Below are 20,087 nucleotides of genomic sequence, written 5' to 3' on the forward strand. Positions count from 1 at the left end.
AGGGAATTTTACAGAAGTTCATCTTCATGTAGTGTAATAGAAAACTACCTTGGCATTTTTTTAAGGCACAATAAAGATACAGATTTTTTTTTTTCAAATTCTATTTGGTTGTTGTGAATCCTCTGAGTGTGGCTTCTGCTAAGACGGCTCATGCTTGTGACCAACTTGTCCAGGTTGCTTATCTTGGATCTGGTTAGTTTATTGAACTGGCTTCGAGCTCTGAGTATTTTCTTTCAGTTAATTATGTAAGGTATTCTATATATATTATCTAATGATTTACGGAGTTAATGGTTAGGAATAATTAAGGAGTGTGCTTCTTCTTTATGATTTTCATAAATGTATTTATTTTTCCTGTATCACAGCGTTATCTGGAACATAAAGAAAACACCAAGTATGAATGGTTGGAGCTGCTGTCTTTGAACTTAGCCTTGACTTGAGTGGGGCTGAATGTGGGATGCGAGCATTACATATTATACTGACTACTGTCTAAGAAACATAGTCTTTACGGGTGCCTGGGTGGCTCAGTCAGTTAAACGTCTGATTTCGACTCAGGTCATGATCTCACTGTTTGTGGGTTCGAGCCCTGCGTCAGGCTCTGTGCTGACAGCTCAGAGCCTAGAAACTTCTTTGGATTCTGTGTAAATATAAAACATTAAAAAAAAATAAAAAAGAATGAAACATAATCTTTAAAATATTAAGGAGGGACGCTTAATATTAAGGAGGGTGGCTCTCGGTCGATTGAGCATTGGACTCTTGATTTTGGCTCAGGTCATATCCCAGGGCTGTGGAATCAAGCCCCATGTTGGGCTCCATGCTGAGTATGGAACCTGCTTGGGTTTCTTTCTCACTCTCTCTCCTTCTGCCCCTCTCCCCTGCTCACATGCTCTCTTTCTCTATGGTAAAAAATTTTAAAAATATGTATTAAGGAAATGTTCTTCTAGTTTTTGAATGCCTCAAAAGATTTTCTTAAAGGTGTTGATTTTATGAAATTTATTTTGGCTTCTTTAAAGATCAAGCTATGCATATAATTTCTTCCAACTTTGGCATCTGAATGTGATGTGATACATTAGATTAATAGATTGTTAATATTAAGCCTTCCTTATATTCCTAGCAAAATATCTGGAATTCTTTTACCACGTATTTGAATTAATTTAGCTAGTATTGGATTTGGAATACAGACTGTTCTCATGAGTAATTCAGATATCTAGTTTTCTTTTCTGTGCCTTCATTGTCAGCTTTTGACCTGGGTGGAAAGTATCGTTATAGCATGAATGAAAGGTTTTTCCATTACTATGTATGCTCTGGATCAAATTATATGTAATAATAATTATCTGTTCCTTGAAGTGATAAAGGAGTAGCAAAATTACTTGGCCTATGGGTCTTTTGGGGAGTTAATTATGAAGAAAATTCTTTTCCCATGTTTTCCCCATGGCTATAGGTTTTCTAAAGTTTTCTAATTCTTCTTGGATTAGTTTTTGTTATTTTCCATTTCCCATAAAATCATCTATCTCATTATATTTTCAAATGTCCTTATATAATGCTATAATATCCTATGTTTTTATAATTTTTAAGTCTTGTCTGAGATTGTATATAATTTCTCATATCCAACTCTGTATATTTGTTTGTTCTTAATTTGAATTTAATAATGACTTATTTACATTATTTTTTCCTAAAAACAGCTCTTACAATTATTTATCAATGTTATTATATCAGTGTATTAATTAGTTAACATTTAACTTCATTGCATTTATTCCTTAGCTTCATTTGTCCTTAGATTTGTTTTCCTCTTCTTGAGATGGTTTATTATTTTTAAATTACACACTTTATTCAACATGACTTAATTTTTGAATGCTAATTTTTCCTACCGTACTTACTGAAATGATCTGTATTTAACTTTGTGCGTAGTGTTTCATAACTGTGATCTATATTCAAAACACTATTTGTTCTGAATCATAGTTTTTCTATCTTTGGATTAGAGATTTTGATTAATTCCTCTACCGTTTCCAGCATATCTTCAGGTCGTATTTTCCAGGATGAGTGTAGTGGTGCTGATTCTTGCATAGCTAATTGTCTTTCCTTTTCCTTGATGCATGATCTCTGGGCTGGGTATAAAATTCTTGAATCATGCCATTTTCTTCCCCAAAACTCATTAGACTATGTTCCACTCGCCACTTGATAGGAGCAATTTTGACGTCTGAGATAAACCACACTTTCGTTTTCTTTTTTTTAGGTAACCTGTTAACTCTGTGATCAGTTCTTCAAGTCTGCAGGACAAGTTTTCCCTGGAGATTCAAAATGTTTTAGGATATGAGTTCCTTTAGAGAGTGGTTGGAATAATGTGGACTTTTTTTTTTAAATTTTTATGTTTATTTATTTTTGAGAAAGAGAGAGAGATAGAGCAGGGGAGGGACAGACAGAAAGGGAGGCACAGAATCTGAAGTGGGTTCCAGGCTCTGAGCTGCCAGCATAGAGCCCGACGTGAGGCTCGAACCCATCAACCGTGAGATCATGACCTGAGCCAAAGTAGGACCCTCAACCAACTGAGCCACCCAGGTGCCCCCACATTTTATTTCTTGGGGAAAATCATGAAGGGTATCTCCAGTTCTGAATTCTATCCATATCTGATTTGCCGTTTAGCTCCACTGGCCCTGTTCATGTCCTCTGAAATGCTGCCTTTTTGTGTCCTGGGTCTTTGCCTTATATCTTTCACAATTTCACCTTTCCTCAAATAATTTGGGTCTCTTCATCATCTTCCCCTGAACAAGAGATCAGCAAACTTTCTCTGAAAAAGGCTGAATAAGGCTAAAGGGCTAAGTATTTTCAGCTCTGCGGGCGGTGTCCTCTCTGGAGCACTTTCTCAATTCTGCCTTTGAAGTGTACAAACCACCGTAGAAGCGCATGTACAACTGAGTACGACCCTGTTCCTGTAAAACTCGATTTATAAAAATAAGTGGCAGGCCAGATTTGGCTTTTGGGCTCTAGTTTGCTGACCTCTGCTCTAAATTCCTGGGAGGATTCTTTGGTTTACTTTCTCGTTTATGGATTTCATTTTCTGCTGTGTAGATTTTGTTCTTTGATTCCTCTGGTGACGTATGATCTGATGACCGAGTGTGCAGGCTTAGGCGGGATGAATTTAAATCTCAGTTCTTCCACTTGCTAGTTTTTTTGAGTTGCGCACGAGGTTTAACTGCTGTGTGTGCCTCTGTCTTTTTTGTCTGTCAGCAGGATGCTATAAAAGAGGCTACTCAGAGAGGGTGTTACGAGAATTGACTGAACTAATGGCTGTAAAGAGGATAGAACTATGTCTAGGACATTATAAACCCTTGGTAAATATTAGCTATTATTGATTCTTCCAGAATTTCTTTCGGATCTTCTTAGATCTCAGGCTACAGCTGAACCTGCTATGTTATTTCTTATTATTCTGTATATTTTCTCTATTGTCCTGTACGCTAAAGAGAACATAAACCAGATGCGCTCTACAATCTCTCAGTTTCCTGTAATAAATTCTTTTCTCAGGTATGCTTTTCATCTGCATCTCTGAAATGCTGTTTCCCATTTTTTATACTTTCCTCGGGCAGGCTTTGGTTTGTTCTGTTTAGTGTTATTTGAGTCAGGATTGAGCTGCCCCTTGCTACTATCCCTCTTTCCAAAATAATCCTCTTGGATGTCAATCCGAAGGCCACACTGTTAGGTCAAGCCTGTTGCCAGATTTCAGACGAAGAGCAAGCAAATGATTTACCCAGCCTGTGCTTGGCCTCATTAGGACTTTCCCCTGCTCCCTCTTCCAGTCTTTATGGATAAAGGTTTACTCTGGGATTATTTGAGAAGTCTAGCACTCCTCCTGTTTTGATGCACAAGGAGTTAAACTCCTTAAAGTCCTTCATTCCTTGTGTTTGTCCTGGATTTCCTGGAGCTTCTGTGAACCTTTTACTTCGGCATGCACGGTTTTCTTACCTGGGATTGCTATGCCTGTCCCGTAGTTGGTGCGGGGGAGTTTCAGTCTCCATGTGGCCACAGAAGGGGAAAGGACAAATGAATAGAAATGAACAGGGTGGTGTCTGAGTATCCTAGAAAGTGCTCACAAGTGTAGGGGTTATCCTCAGGTCTTGTATTCAATGATTCAGCCTCTAAGACGCTAAAGACGGGTCCGACAGATTATTTCATTGGGAATTTTTTCTTGCCTCCTTCTTGTTGGCCTTGCTGTTTTCTCCACAGTGAAGACACGAGTCACCGGCCAATCTTTTCTTATTCACCTTTAAAGTAGAGAGCAGACAAGTTGTCTTTGAGGTCAGTTTTGTTTTCAGTGCTACCGTGGCTTTCCGCATTTTGGTTTTTCATTTATGAATATGTCGAAGCAGGTAGGGCCAGTCTGAATTGGGATGCGCTCCATGACCATCAGGAAATTTCTAGAATGTTTTTCTTGATAAAACACAAAGTCTAATGGGGACGCCTGGGTGGCTCGGTTGGGTAAGCGCCTGGTTCTCGATTTCAGCTCAGGTCACGATCTCAAAGTTTGTGGGTTCGAGCCCTGCATCAGGCTCTGTGCTCTCAGTGTGGAACATGTTTGGGATTCTCTCTCTCTCTCTCTCTCTCAAATAAATAAATAAACTTAAAAAAAAACCCCACAAAGTCTAATGGAAGGAGCATGAGCTATGGAATCAGAATCACATTAAAATGGTGATCCTGTCCTTTTGCTGTGCGGCTTTGGGCAAATCATTTTACCTTTCTGAGTTTGAGTCTTCTCAAGTATAAAAGCTCGGATAACACTATCTACCCAAGAGTTATTGCAAAGACTTAATAAAATCTTACGCGTGAAAGGGCCTAAGCAGAGATGCTCGTGACATAGTGTCAGTGTTGTTTCGTTTGTCATATGCTAGTATCTACGAGGGATATTTTTGTTTGTTTGTTTCTTTGAAGTCTGTAGACGTTGTGGTGCCTAAAAGCATCATTCACAATACGACAGGCTCATTGACTCATTTGTAAGGATCATTTGTTTAGATAATATCTTATTATTTTATAATTATATTATAAAACTATAAATGAACCCGTACGGAATTGGTGCTCTTCGATATTTTGACTGCTCACGCTGGTGACGTCATGCGGCTCAAACCAGCCTAAGTGTGTCTTGTTTATCGGTGCCTTTATGAGATTGTTTCAGTAAATGAACCAAATGACATGATTCACTTGAAAGTCCAGAGCGCCAGGTGGGTGACCCTGAACCCTGGACTGTCTTATAAGTAGCAGGTTCAAGGATTTGCTTCCGGAGGTGACAGCGGAGTAATTTATCAGGTAGCTACAAGTAACAAAGCACCTGAGGGAACAAGAAGCCATCCTCTGTGCTGATGTGAGGTCTGGAGCGACTTGTACAGAGGCAGCCGGGGTACAGAGTGGCCTTGAGACCTTACTGTCAGCAGAGACCGGTCTACAGACGGCTGGCGGTGACCCAAAAAGGATGGCTCTCACTGAGCGGATGTTCCCGGGGGTGGATTTCAGCATTTGGCACGGAAAGACACCAAGAGCAGGTAACCACTGAGCTGTGCAGGGACCTCAGAGCTCTGTCACCCCATTTGCAGAAGGATGGACCCTGAAACAATTCCCTGCTGGGACGCACTGTTGGAAAATCATAGCTCTGGAAGAGGGTTGAGGACGATAGAAACTCCCGTTAGAAGTCACGCGTCGGAGATCTTAGTTGTCTCGTCAGGCTAATTTCTTGTCTCTTTCCAAAGCGCCTTGGTTTGTCGGCTGTCCCCGTCCTCTGATTGACCGGCTGGCCACGTGCCGCGTGCCCCACACGGACACATGCCCACTGCATAGTGGCGTTCTGAAAATTCCACACGGTGAAGTGGTTAGCAGGAGATCCTGGGAGCTGGTCATTGAACGGCTGCTCCGTGGTGGCCGCTACATCCGTGTTACTTTTATGATCGTCTCCACGCAGGGCCGTGGGGCAGGTGCACTGCACGCGGGGTTGCTCGGGTCCTCCTCTGCCTGACAAGCACCGCACTCCCAGCCTCCCACCTTGGAGCTCCCCAGCCCAGGAACGGGCTCACGGGGGATGTCAGGGAAGAGGACCCTTCGGGAGGCCTCGCCGAGTGACAGAGCCAGAGGCAGTGCCCGGGCTGACACCAGTGCCTGGGGACGTTCCGGCCGGGAGCCAGGTGGGGCCAGCCCTCCTCCCGGTGGGCGCTCTGTGCCCCAGGCGCAGCCCAGCAGCAGCAGAGGGGGCTAGCACGCTGTCACTGCCTGTCGCCAGGGCCTGGCCTGCCGTGTCTGCGTATCCACTGGAGAACTAATCAGGGCCCCTCCAAACTGCAGCTTCCTTGGCCTCCTCGGAAGGCATGTTACAAGGAGGGTACGAAGCCGAGGAAGAAGAGGACAAAAACACCGCAAAGGGGAAGGTGCAGGGTTTATTCTACTCAGCAGTTGCACCTGCTTTCCATTAAGACATACATGGCATCCCTGGATTCTTCTCTTGGCTTCTCCAGGACCCCGTGCGACCCCCTGGCCGTGCTCCCCGGCCCCGGAGGGGGGTAAAGAGAGGTGTGCCCCCTACCGCCAAAAGAGTGACCGCGCCTGATCTGGAGTGCTCACGAACGAGGCGGGGTGTTTGGGCAAAGGGCAGGTGTTGCCTGAGCATCAGGGGCCAGGGCCCGGAAACCGGGGACCCCCGCGCCCGTCTTTAAAGGAGAGAGGGGCGCGCATCCCCTCTCTGCGGCCGAATTTCTGAAAATCTGGAGGATGGCCGTGGTGCCCCTGCAAGAAATACCCGTCCACCCCGGTTGCCGTGATTATTACGGTAGCAACTCCCAGTCGGGGAAGCGAGGCTCCGGCCCTGGAGAATAGTCGGCGATCGCCTCTAGCACATTGCTCCGCTCCGCTGGCATCCTAACTAGACAGGTTTAGTTTTAGCATAAAATCCATATTCCAGACCTTTATGGAGCAGAGAGGCAAGTGCTGGTGTCGCGGCAGCGAGCATCAAGCTGCATTAGAATGAATTAAGGAGATTAAAGCCTCCCCAAGCTGTTGGGGTCCTTCTCCATCCCGTTTCCTCCGAGGAGTGGTTTTAGTGGCGCGGGGCCAGTGGGGACGAGCGGAGGTGGCGTGACCAGCCAGGCCGACCTCACCCCGGGACCCCGCGCTGGGGCCCTCCCACGCATCCATGTCACCGCGGAGAGAGGTCGGTCAAAGGCGTCCCCCGGGGGTGGGCGCACAGGTGCAGTGAGAGGAGCCCCACGGTGTGGTCCCCTCCGAGGCGCGCACCGTCCTTGAGAGCCACCCCTGCCCCTCGAGGGGCGACAAGTCCTCCTCCGGTCCTGCGGTGTGACAAAACCCAAGGAGGGCGTCAGATGTGTGTGCTCTGGTGTTTGGAACTTAAGTAAAATCTGTAATTTTCCCCCTGCATTTCCTCAGAGAAATTAGCTATTCTATTCACTGCATAAATTTTCAGGTTTTGCTAGCACGACACTCAGGGTGTTGAATTTTTTATGACAAAAATGCTGTAATAATTGTTGAACAGATGTAAGTGTTGGAGACTGGGCTCTGGCAGACCTCACGAAACCTTGATTAGCAATTTAACCCTGTCATAGCTTCTGTCCGCCCGCCGGGGGGACGAGGAGGTGCGGCTTCAGATTGTTTCACTGGGATGTGCGTGAAGGCAAAGAAAAGAGTTTTCGAGAGAGGCGAGGAGGTACTCTAATGAGCGTTTCTGCCCGGCCGGGGAGGGAAGAACTCGGCGCCCCCTGACCCCGAAATTGCCACGTTACCAACTTGTCTGGCTGGGTGATTAAGGAACCAGTTGACATGGAGGGACACTTGTCATCAGCCAAGCAGCTTGGGCGCAGGCGACTGGACGGGCCGCGCGGTGTCTCCCGGGGAGCAGGGAGGGATCAGTCTACACCCGCCCGCTTCTGGGCCCTGCCTGGCATGGGCCAGCCGGGCCCACATTTGCACCTCAAAGCTGAGTCGTGGGGGGGATCTCCCTCCACGAGAGGCAGCCCAGCCAGGCAGGGGGCGGGGGCGGGGGGGACTCGCCGCCCAGGACTTTGTCCACCCCGGGATGAAAGCATGCAAATGCCTCTGAATCAAAAAGGTAAATCAAAAGAAAATGGCAGCACACAAGACGAGGCGGTGGTGACAGCCCGTCAGCCACCGAGCCACCCGACAGGCCCCGTGGCTGCCAACAGAACCGCCTGAGGAGGCTGCCACTGAGACAGATGTCACGGCGGGGAGAGCGCGCCTCCGTGGCTTTGGGAGCAGGAAGTGGGGTTCCATGTGGCCCTGGTGAGCGAGCTCCCACCCGGAAAGCAGGGTGTCGTGGGGGGCCAGGGGTGGGGGCCAGGCGGCAGGAAAGAGAAAGAAGAAGGAGAGGGCCGCTCAAGGTCATTGGCAAGGGAGGAGCCAACTTATAGGCCACCCTGAGACAAGCGTGTGGGAGTGTGTGTGTGAATGCACCCACTCTCACACGTGCGGCCTCAGTGCAGGCACTCGGTTTCCCTGAGGGGCTTGTGGCCTCCTGTGACGGCCTGCCTTTCCAGGCGAGGGGCAGTGGCCACGTGACCTTGGTTTTCGGGAGGCCTTTTGGTGGTTTCTGGCCAAGATCGGGTTACCCAGCGTACAGAGCGCGCCCTGGCTTCGGGCGTGGGCCCGGCAGGCCACATGGAGACAGGTGGAGGCAGGTCCAAGGAAGTCCCAACGTCCACCTTGCGGTCTCCGCTCCCAAGACCTCCGTGGACGGGTGGTGAAGGTCAGCACAGGGGCCCAGAAGTTTCTAAGATATTCAGACCCCAAGCACGGAAAAGCACTGGGCTCCTTTTCCTGTGCATTTCAAACTCGATTCGGTATGCAAGCAGAAAGGCAAGGACGTCCCAACATAAAAACCGTGATGTGGCTCTAATTCATTTTTGAAAGACAGAGAGAGACAGAGCACAAGCAGGGGTGGGGCATAGAGGGGGGGCGGGTGCGGTACGCAGAATCCGAAGCAGGCTCCAGGCTCTGAGCTGTCGGCACAGAGCCCGACGTGGGGCTTGAACCCACAAACCGTGAGATCATGACCTGAGCCGAAGTCGGACGCTTAACTGACTGAGCCCCCCAGTCGCCCCTGAGGTGGTTTTTAAATACCAAATTCTTCCAAAAATTGCTTCTGCCTTTGGGGGAGAGGCGGCTCCCCTGTGCCTGGGCCCTAAGCAGCCGTTTTCATCTGTACCCTGGAAGCCCAACCCCAGAATGGGTGTGAAAAATAAATTTTGTTTGTCAAAGTCTGGAACGATTAACTTTCGTCTAGGAAGGTGATGACAGGTACACTGTTAGCTATAAAGGTAAAACACGACATATTGGTTTGACCATAAGAAATCTGTTAGTTTAAAAATCTAAAAAAAAAAAAAAAAAAAAAAGGGAAAACAAACAAAATCCAGAACATTTGCGAGTCAGGCGGTCAGTGTAACAGGGTTTCAACATGTAGTGACCAGGTGTTTGGTGGTGACAGAACATTGCACTTCACCTTGTTTTCTTACCACCCGTACCTCAAGTTCATGCCTAGGTGGGGTGGGGGGGGGGTCTGCTGGTTTCGTATCATGGGGACAATTTCGATGTCTCTGCCATTGCCTCACTTTTGCGGACGCTTCCCGAGGGCTTGTCTCTCCACCCTGGATTTGTTGAAACTCCCATAGGCATAAACCTGTGATGAGTCCTTCAGGGCAGTGAGAGCCCAGGAATGGTCCAGGCCGGTGGGGTGTGGACAGGATGCTCTTGGGTGAGAATCTGCCCTGTGCCCAAAGAAAGCTGGCACCAGTGGACGTGTGACCCTTAGCATCTATCTCCAAGGCTTAAGGCCACTGTTTCTAAAATGCCACGATTAGCGACTGACTTCGGCTCAGGTCACGATCTCACGGTTCGTGGGTTCGAGCCCCGCATCGGGCTCTGTGCCGATGGCTCAGAGCCTGGAGCCTGCCTCGGATCCTGGGTCTCCCTCTCTCTCTGCCCCTCCCCTGCTCACACACACTCTCTCGTTCTGTCTCTCAAAAATAAAGAAACATTAAAAAAGTAAAATACACTGCCATGATTACCCTCCCCACAGCAGTATGGCCAGGATTAAAACGTACAGAAAGCTCGTACATAGTGGGCTACATGGTAACTGCTTCATAAATATGTGTTGTGTGGAACATCACAGAACAATTAGATGCTAATAATTGAACCCACAGTATGGGTTCTATTTAGAATTTATTGGACACTTAATTCAGGCATAATGATATACCTCAAATCATAAATTATATCCAGGGAGATTCTGACATTCACTTTGAGTACCATCTCACAAAGAGTTGCTTTCTAAGGGAACTACCTCTATTCTGGTCCAACTCAAATATTTCTCCCTCTCACATCTCTCCTGGCCTTCCTCACTGTTGTGCTCTTTTCTTTTCTTTCCTTTTCTTTTCTCTCTTCTTTTCTTTTCTCCTTTTCTTTTCTTTTCTCTCTTCTTTTTTCTTCTTTTCTTTTCTTTTTTTCTTTTCTTTCTTTTTTTGTATATTGTACATCACCCTGTGCTCAGATAACCATTTTGTCTTACATCAAGGTCCCTGCTACTAGGGTCAGAGGATTCTCAATGCATAATCCTTGAATTCACAGTTTCGACACTTTCCTCCTCGAATGTCTATGAAGGAGATTGCTTTCTTCCAGCACTCTCTATTCTGATTCCTGACTTCATTTTTAAGGTGCCATTATTTTATTTAATGCAGTCCTATACTAAACTATCTCATGTTCTTTGTTGACCAAGTCGGGACCCAAGCCACCCCCACTCTTACTGCCATCTATCCATCTCTTGAGTTCATGCCATAGGCCAGACATCATGGTAGGCTTTGTATACACATTTGGCTCCTGGTATGACTTTGAGGTGGATGCCATTTTTTGCCTCCCCATTATCTTGTCCTCCTTCTTTCCTCTTGCCAATAGAAACCCATTTTTCAATGACATCAAAGTACCCTGCTTAGGACTCATTTCTCAGGCTCCCTTGCTGCTGCTGGAATGACCATGGACTGAGGTCTTCTTATATGAGAAAAATCAAACCCTCTTTGCTAAAGTAGATGTAAGTCCATTTTTTCCCATTACTTAAAGCTGTAAATATTTCAGTCTGATTCTATGTTAATATTCCCCCTTTTTGGATAAGGAAAACAGAAGCTCAGAGAGCATATCTGGGTCAGCAGATAAGAAGCTTAGGAAAGTTTCAGTCTCTCGGTCTCCTGCCTGATTTCAGGGCTCACGAGCTCAGTCAGCTTCACTGTGGCAGATAAAAGATGGCCACAACTTCTTAGACATTCCTCTCACCAAAAGGCTCCTTTCCTTGAGCGCTGCGTGGGTTCTGTAACTATATTGATGACAAGAACATGACAGAAGGGATGCTCAGGACTGAAGGCCGGCACCATCGACTTCCTGGCTTTTGGAATGTTCTCTTGAAGGCCTAAGCCATGTGCTAAGTCTGGCTCTTCTGTGCTCACCATGCTAGAGGAGAGGCCACCTGCTGGCATTCTGGTCAACAGTTCAGCTGAGCCAACTGGGTAGTGTGTCAGTCTTGTGAAGGTAGCTGTCTCTGACCCTCAAGACCAGCCCCTCCACCAGCTGAATGCCGTTGAGTGAGCTCTGTCAACACCACCGGAGCGGAAGACTCACCGGGCTGAGCCCTTCCAAGTTCCTCACCATAAAATCATGAGTTATGACTGCTGTTTTAAGCCACAGAGTTTCGGGATAGCTTGTGTAGCAGAAATAGATACTGATCAACCACCACGAACGATTCATTATAATTACAAAATGCCAGGGCCAACAGGGAGCTGTCTCTTCCTTGCATTACTTTGTCTGCGTTCCTTTTGAAGATTTCTGCAAAATCACGGCCATGGCTTTCACTCTTATTGACCTAAACCCAGACTCCTCATTCATATCCTTTGTTCTGCCTCCAACTGCCCCTTGAGTGGATTAGGAAGAGCTCATTGTCTCTGGCTCTTTGGTCGCAAGAGTGACTTTTTGACACCTGATTTTAACAACGTGGCAGACTGGCTTACCGAGCATTGCCTTTCTGGCACAAATACATGGAAACACTGAAGACACATAATGATATTTAAAAATACATACAGGAGCTCAAAATAAAGGGAGTACGTACGTGCTTGAAATGCTGTTTCAGTTTGATGAGACTGTATATTCTACAGGGGTATTGACTGGTTTGGGGGGCTGACGATTTTTTGCCCACATTGGGATGGGAGAGTTAGCTTGGGTCTGTATGTGGTGAAGCCAGAACGGGGATCCCAGCATAAAACATACACATTCAAAAGATCTGGTAGACTAGGAAAAAACGCAAGAAAGCTTGTTTTCTTCCTTGGCCTCTGAGTAGGGAAAAAATGTCTTCTATGAGAAATCCAAGCTATAAACTTGTATGATGCATGGCAGTAAGGTCCAACTTTATGTTACAACCGTGATGTGGAAATTCCAAGTCCAGAAAGCTAGGTACAGGTCTAGGGTTCCTGTAGAAGGAGATGCAAAACGGTCCTCTAGAAACACATTCTGACACTTGGGCCACATGGATCTCCTATAGGTTTAAAAACAGCAAAAACTAAACCAAACCTATGCTGGAGACAAACTCAATGGAAAATTACGAAGTTCTACTGGGAAAGAAGTCATTGGAAAGGAAAGTAGGCAGACACACTGAGCTAAAAAATGGGCATCTCAAGGAGTGGAGATGCGAGAATAGAATAATAGAAGACTCTGGAAGGGTTGATAGCGTACGTATGTGGATACATTTAAAGGGATTAAAGCAGAGGAGGGATCAAGAATAGGACACAAAAGAATCTTTTTAACATATTCACTTTCAGATTGACCCGAGATAAAAATAGATCCCTGTATAGAAAGATCAGTAAGTACCATTAGTCTTTTAGAATATACTTACTAAAACCCTCCCTGATTGTTCCAGGCTGGAATTTTATTCTATATTCCCGTACAGTGACCATTGCCGAGCAAAGGAAGCAAATTCGCCATCTTAATGAGAGAATGCCTTTCAGTGTTCTTCAACCGAGTAACAAGTGTGGCAAGTTCACGAGCCAGCAAGAGAGACCTTCCACTTGAGCTAAGTGGTGGCCATTGGAGAAGCCATGAGGCAGAGGCCCGAGGGAATCAGCCAGCTCTGCCTTTGGGGGCGTGTCCAACCCTTTGGTTCACTGACTAGCTCTGACTCGACCCAGGAGCTCAAGTGCCTTAAGTAACTCTCACAAACCAAAGCCAGAAGGCCAACGTGCAGCACCATTCACGGTAGCCTGCGACACGCCTCATCCTTACCCCGGGGGTCATGTGACTCGTATTTGGCAACCTTTGACTTTTCCACTTATCACATTGGCAGGGTTTTCTTTTCTATCCCAAAGAAAATGGTGGCGGTTTGCATACAGCTGCAGGATAAAGGACTCATGACATATCTTCCCTTTTCACATTTGATTTTGTATTTGATGGTTCTATCCTTTTTCCAGTAACTGCAGTCTTAGGGAGGATTGATTTTCTCCCTTCCACCAACCCCAGAGCTAGAATCCGGGAGAAACATGAACGCCTTCAAGAGAAAGGTGTCTGCTTCTCAACGTTGGCTGCACATCGCCTTTAAAACGTCCCAACGTCAGGACCACACTTGGATGAAACAGGTGGGAATGCCCCAGAATAGAACCCGGTAGGGGTGCTGGATTAAATACAATGTCTGGGTCATGAACCAAAAACATTATTTCCATCACATTTAACCTGGTGGCCTGTATTTTTATTTGCTAAAAATCAGGGAACCCCAACCCAGGCATTAGTGGTTTCTTAACATCATGAAAAGGCCAATTCCTGGGCCTCCCCTCCAAGGATTCTCATCCTTACATCCGGGATAGGACCCAGGAATGAGCATTTCTAGCAAGCTTCTGGAGGATGCTCAGACTGTGCCTCTGACCACACTTAAAAAAAATTTTTTTTTTCAGTGTTTATTTATTTTTGAGAGAGAGACAGAGTGCAAGTGGGGTAGGGGCAGAGGGAGAGGGAGACACAGAGTCGGAAGCGGGCTCCAGGCTCCGAGCTGTCAGCACAGAGCCCGACGTGGGGCTCAAACTCATGAACCGTGAGATCGTGACCTGAGCTGAGGTGGGATGCTTAACCGACTGAGCCACCCAGGCGCCCCTCTAGCACCTTTTGAAGCACCATTTTTTTTAACGTTTATTTATTTTTGGGACCGAGAGAGACAGAGCATGAACGGGGGAGGGCCAGAGAGAGAGGGAGACACAGAATCCGAAACAGGCCCCAGGCTCTGAGCCGTCAGCCCAGAGCCCGACGCGGGGCTCGAACTCACGGACCGCGAGATCGTGACCTGAGCTGAAGTCGGACGCTTAACGGACTGAGCCACCCAGGCGCCCCATTGAAGCCCCATTTTTGCTGCCAGTAGCTTCACCTTCATTCAGCAAGGTATCAACAGCATGATCTTTGGGCAAGTTACCTGAACGCCCTGAGCCTCGGTTTTCTCCTTTATAAAGTAGCTACACTGATACGGATTTCATAAGGCGGTGGAGGGTTAGAGAGAGTTGTTCTAACACGCCCGTCTCTTGGAAATGGCCGAACTAGGTTACCCACATGGCCAGTCAGGGAATGTCGGAGAGCAGGTGCTGTGACTGGGCCCCTGCACCTGCAGCAAATTGTCACCATGTGAAGAAACCGCTCAGTGAACCTCATCTTCTGGTATTCAAAGGGAAAGTTGGATGTTTTTTGGGGGGGGGGACATCTTCAGGTTTTCGATGCCCATAAGTAGTTAAAAAACACCTTTTTAAAAAAATTTTTTTAACGTTTATTTATTTTTGAGACCGAGAGAGACAGAGCATGAACGGGGGAGGGTCAGAGAGAGAGGGAGACACAGAATCTGAAACAGGTTCCAGGCTCTGAGCTGTCAGCACAGAGCCCGACGCAGGGCTTGAACTCACGAACCACGAGATCGTGACCTGAGCCGAAGTCGGATGCTTAACCTACTGAGCCACCCAGGCACCCCTAAAAAACACCTTTAATACAGACCTTACCAGGCCAAACATAACCCATCTGCCATTCAAGTTGGACTGATGTTTCCCAGTTTCCCTTCCCTGTAGACTGGTAGCAAAAATAGCTCGTGCTTTTGGCTGTAGCTGTTTCTACTCCACAAATTGGTATACTGCCGTCAAGTGTTGTTTGTGGATGGGCTGGCCGAAAAATATGGAAACGGCCAGGGTGCCCGGGTGGCTCGGTTAGTTAAGTGTCGGATTCTTGATTTTGGTTCAGATCGTGGTGTCGCGGTCCGTGAGTCCGAGCCCCGCGTCGGGCTCCGCGCCGACAGTGCAGAGCTTGGGATTCTCTCTCTCCTGTCTCTCTGCCCCTCTCCTGCTCCTGCTCTGTCTCTCTCTCTTGTCTTTTAAAAAAAGAAAAAAAAGATGTGGAAACGGCCAATGAGGAACATGGACATAATAAGTTCCAAAGATAGGGTGTGTGTGTGTGTGTGTGTGTGTGTGCGTGCCCAAAGTTAGTTGTTCTCACTCAACAGTCTCAAAACCGCAACTCCCTGGCAGTATCTGCATAAGCACCTACCTCCTGGAGGGCTAGGTACCTGTCAGGTGGGGGAGCAAAGAAAGTGCTGGAAATGGGCCCTCATACTGACCAGGAGATGGCGACTGGGGTCCTATGATGGCCCGGGGAGGGCTCTGAAGGAGCAGAGCCACTGGGTCAAGGGGGTCGACTACCTGGGGCCAGCAGCCTCCTACCTGCTGCTGTGAATAGTTGCGTTGGAAGACAGCCACGCTCGTGAGTTGAAGAGTTCTTGTCTTGTCTGTGGCTGCTTTCACGCCACAAAGGCAGAGTCCATTCGTTGCACCAGAGACCCTATGGGTTGCAGAGCCTACTCTCTGGCCCTTGGCACAGGAAGTTTCTCGGAGCCCTGACTAGGTTAGACAGCAGGCCTCCATGTAGAAGGAATGACACGTTCATTGCCAGCTCACCGTCCGCCCCCCTGCTTAGTGTTCCCTGCCCTCCAACCTCTGCTCCTCCACTCCCTCTTCTTCCTGCCTCATGGCTTCTGCCAATCACCGTCACTGCTTCCGCAGAACTTGTGCTTGCCAAGGACGTGTCATGGGTGCTCTCTCCAAGCTCCCGCATCATGGACTTTCAGCCTCACTCCCACCACCTCCAGGATCATCCGAATCTTCCAGTTCAGACTCAGAGATGGGGATGTGCCTTGCCCAGTTCATCTGTTCTTGTTGGATCACAACAGAGGTCTCTGTTCAGCCTCTGGATTGGCTTTTTGTAGGTCAAGTGGCTACTCTGGCCCAACAGACTGATGTCTCTGGTATGGCCTTAGTACCAAGACTACAAGATGGGAATCCATTATTATTGTTTTAATGTTTGTTTTTGGGAGAGAGTGAGCAGGGGAGGGGCAGAGAGAGAGAGGGAGAGAGCGAATCCCAAGCAGGCTCCGTGCTGTCAACACAGAGTCCGATGTAGGCTTTGAACTCACCAACCCTGAGATCGTGACCTGAGCTGAAGTCAAGCGTTGGACGCATAACTGACTGAGCCAGCCGGTGACCCCAGGAATCCATTCTTGATCTTGTCAAGATTCTATCCTGTACCGTGGCTTTATCCCAACTGGCTGACGTGACCAACATTTCTCAGTAGATAATACTACTCCTGTTTTGTAGGTGAAGAAACCAAGACCTTTGGAGGTGAAATATTTAACCCCGGATGAACCACTCTACTAGGGATTGGCAAAACCACACCTCTGGGTGGCTCTCCTTGGATGGCCCTAAATCCTGGGGTTTTTTGCTCGTCCCCATTGAATTGTCAGAGTCCCCGGGGGGCAGGACCTGATTGGATGAAGAAAAACAGGCCCATGCAGAAAGGACAGAGAATGGAAGAATAAATCAGGTGGTGAGAAAGTCCCAGTGGATGGGGGAGAAGGAGCAGGTGTGGAGTGGGGCTGGTCATATGGGCAAGAGCCTAGGAAGCGTGGCAGGTTGGACTGGCCTGCACCCCCAAGGATGGCTTCAGAATCCCAGGGACTGAGTATGGGCAGTATTTCCTGGACCCCTATCCACATGCTTCTAGTAGAAGCATGGCAGAAAATAAAAGAAACAAAAAAGAATCAGCAGGCCCTGAGAGAGTACACTCTCGGTCACCAACGAGCACTCGGCTTACAGCTCACGGCGACGGGAGCACACCGCCTTTAAACTCTTATCCCATCGGGGGGAGACAGTTTGCAAAAGAAGGTTTCTGCAGGGGCATCTGATACGCAGAAGAGATCTGCTGATGTAACAATTATTTGCACTATTTATATTCAAATGTTCTTTTAAAAAATGCAGCATCCAAATTTACCGATAGTAACTGTGTGCAAATCAGGAAACTTATCTCCTTTTTATAGGCTAAAGTCAAATTACACTTTACATTTTTCTCACTTGCGGAATATTAGATTGCGGTGTCTAAATGACTTGTGTTTAGGAAAAAAAAGGTGAATCTTAAGAACAAAATTTAAAACTGCATAAGCAGTTTAAAGGGTTTTTTTTTTTTTTTTTTTTTTTTTTTAGAAATGAGCCGCCGACACTTATTTTTATGAAGCTGGTACTCACATCAGCGCTTCTGTTAGAGCAGAGCCCTGAAAACCATCGCTCTGGGGTTTTTGTTATTACCTGGTGGACGTTGGGACTGTTGAATAAAGTTCTGGAAGAAAGTCGGCTGATGTCCCTGTTTGTTCACGGTAGGAGCCAATCAACTTGTTTTCTGACCTGTAATCTGAGACCTGATTGAGTTCTCAATATCCTGCAATTCACAGATTCTATCCCCATTTACACACACGTTTGTAGTTGTCACATGGTTTTCAGTGTTCTTAATGAGCTGTTAACAAGCTGTCAATTACCTATGCAAATTAGGGAGCCGCCAATGAGAGGTGGCTGTATCTGGAGTTAAAGAGTGCTACCTTGGAATGTTAGGGAATCAATCATTCCAGCTTTAAATAGCTGTCTTCACCCATGTGTCTCTTGTCATGTCTGGGTCTTTTTTCATTATAATACCTACCACATAAGAAAAGCCCTTTGGGAATTTTGAAGGTGCTTAGAAAAGAGCTTACCTAAATCTTTTATAACTTTCAACTTGGCTTACATATCGCCTTGGATGCGTCCTTACTTTTTCATGTCTGCCTTTCTAGGCATGCTCCACTCTTGCGTGGGGTAAAGGAGCACACTGCTATTTCTGCGCTGATGTCAAGGGGCCCCTGGCTCTAGGGGACCATTCGGGCTCCTTCACCCCTGTGTCTCCTGCAGGCAGGGTCTCTGTCCTCTCCACCCCTTGGGGGAACTCCTAGGCACAGGTACACGGACAGCAAATACGTCAGGCTAAATGCCAGGAGAGCTGTTGACTCAGCAAAGTTTTGCCGAGTCCCTTCATCCAGGCGCTCTGGATGCCAAGGGGAACAAAACCAGGCTCGCTGCCATCATGGAACTGACATTCTGGAAGGGAAGGCAGACAATGAACAATAACGGTACTAAATAAGGAAATGCCGTCGGGGTATGGGGAGGTGATGCATAACGTGGCAAAAAAGGCAAAAAAGAGTAGGGAGGATGTGGGGTGGTTGGAGGGGGAGACAGGTGCGGTGGAGATAGAATGCCTGGCGAGGCCTCATTGAGGGGGCTACATCAGAGCAAAGACTTGTAAGAAGGGAGGTTGTTGGCCACCAGGATACCTGAGGAGGGAGGAGCACACTTAAAGCCAACTTCAAGTGCAAAGAGCCTAAGCAGGGAGCAGGTTCCAGAACAGTGACGTTGCAGGGCAGTGGGGAGGGGGGATGTGGCATCTGAAAGAACTATCCAGGGGAGAGAGTGGGTTGAGTAGGGGGAGTCAGATCACGTGGACCACTTGGATAAGCTCTTTGATGTGTCCTCTGAATGGACTGGGAAGCCATTGCTTGGTATTGGTGTTTATTTCTTGTTTGAACTTAATGATTTCAGATTTCCAGAGGAGTTGCAAAGAGAGCACATTCTTCGCAACTTCATTCAGCTTCCTCCAAATGATCCTATCTTTCATAATGATGGAACATGGATTAAAATGAAGAACTCAACTTTGGTGCCATAGTATTAACTAAAATGCAGAATTTATTGGGATCTTCCCACTTTTCTTTCTATTGATTTTTTGTTTGTTTTTTAGTGTTTTTTTAAAATGTTATTTATTTTTGAGCGAGGGAGAGACAGAGCATGAGTGGGGGAGGGGCAGAGAGAGAGGGAGACACAGAATCCTTAGCAGGCTCCAGGCTCCGAGCTGTCAGCACAGAGCCCGATGTGGGGCTCAAACCCACAATCCAAGATCATAACCCAAGCCGCAGTCAGACACTGAGCCACCCAGGCGCACCCGACATGTGATTTTTAAAATATTTTTATTTTTTACTTTAGAAAGAGAGAGAGCAAGCAGGGAAGAGGGACAGAAGGGGAGAGAGAGAGTCTTAAACAGGTTCCACACATAGTGTGGAGCCTGATGTGGGGCTCGATCCCATGATCCTGGAATCATTACCTGAGGTGAAATCAAGATTCGGTTGCTCAACCAACTGAGCCACCCAGCTGCCCTTCCATGTATGATTTTGTAACATTATATATTGCTTTTTGGGAAAATACTGGTTTACTGAGTTATGTAAATCTTCTAATTTTTGATACCTTTAATTATAAGATATTTAAAAAAATCACATTAATATTACCAGTGATCTCATCAGAAAAGGTTGTAAGTATTGAGGAGCTGTCAGGCTTATGGTAACAGATGGGAGTTTTCTAAAATTCAAATATTTTAATTTGAATCCTGATACTGTCAGTCCTTTCTTTTGAAATGACAGACTCCTGGGGCGCCTGGGTGGCGCAGTCGGTTAAGCATCCGACTTCAGCCAGGTCACGATCTCGCGATCTGTGATGTGAGTTCGAGCCCCGCGTCAGGCTCTGGGCTGATGGCTCGGAGCCTGGAGCCTGTCTTCGATTCTGTGTCTCCCTCTCTCTCTGCCCCTCCCCCGTTCATGCTCTGTCTCTCTCTGTCCCAAAAATAAATAAAAAACGTTGAAAAAAAATTTAAAAAAA

The sequence above is a fragment of the Neofelis nebulosa genome, chromosome 7, assembly GCF_028018385.1.
Source record: "Neofelis nebulosa isolate mNeoNeb1 chromosome 7, mNeoNeb1.pri, whole genome shotgun sequence".
Taxonomy (NCBI): domain Eukaryota; kingdom Metazoa; phylum Chordata; class Mammalia; order Carnivora; family Felidae; genus Neofelis; species Neofelis nebulosa.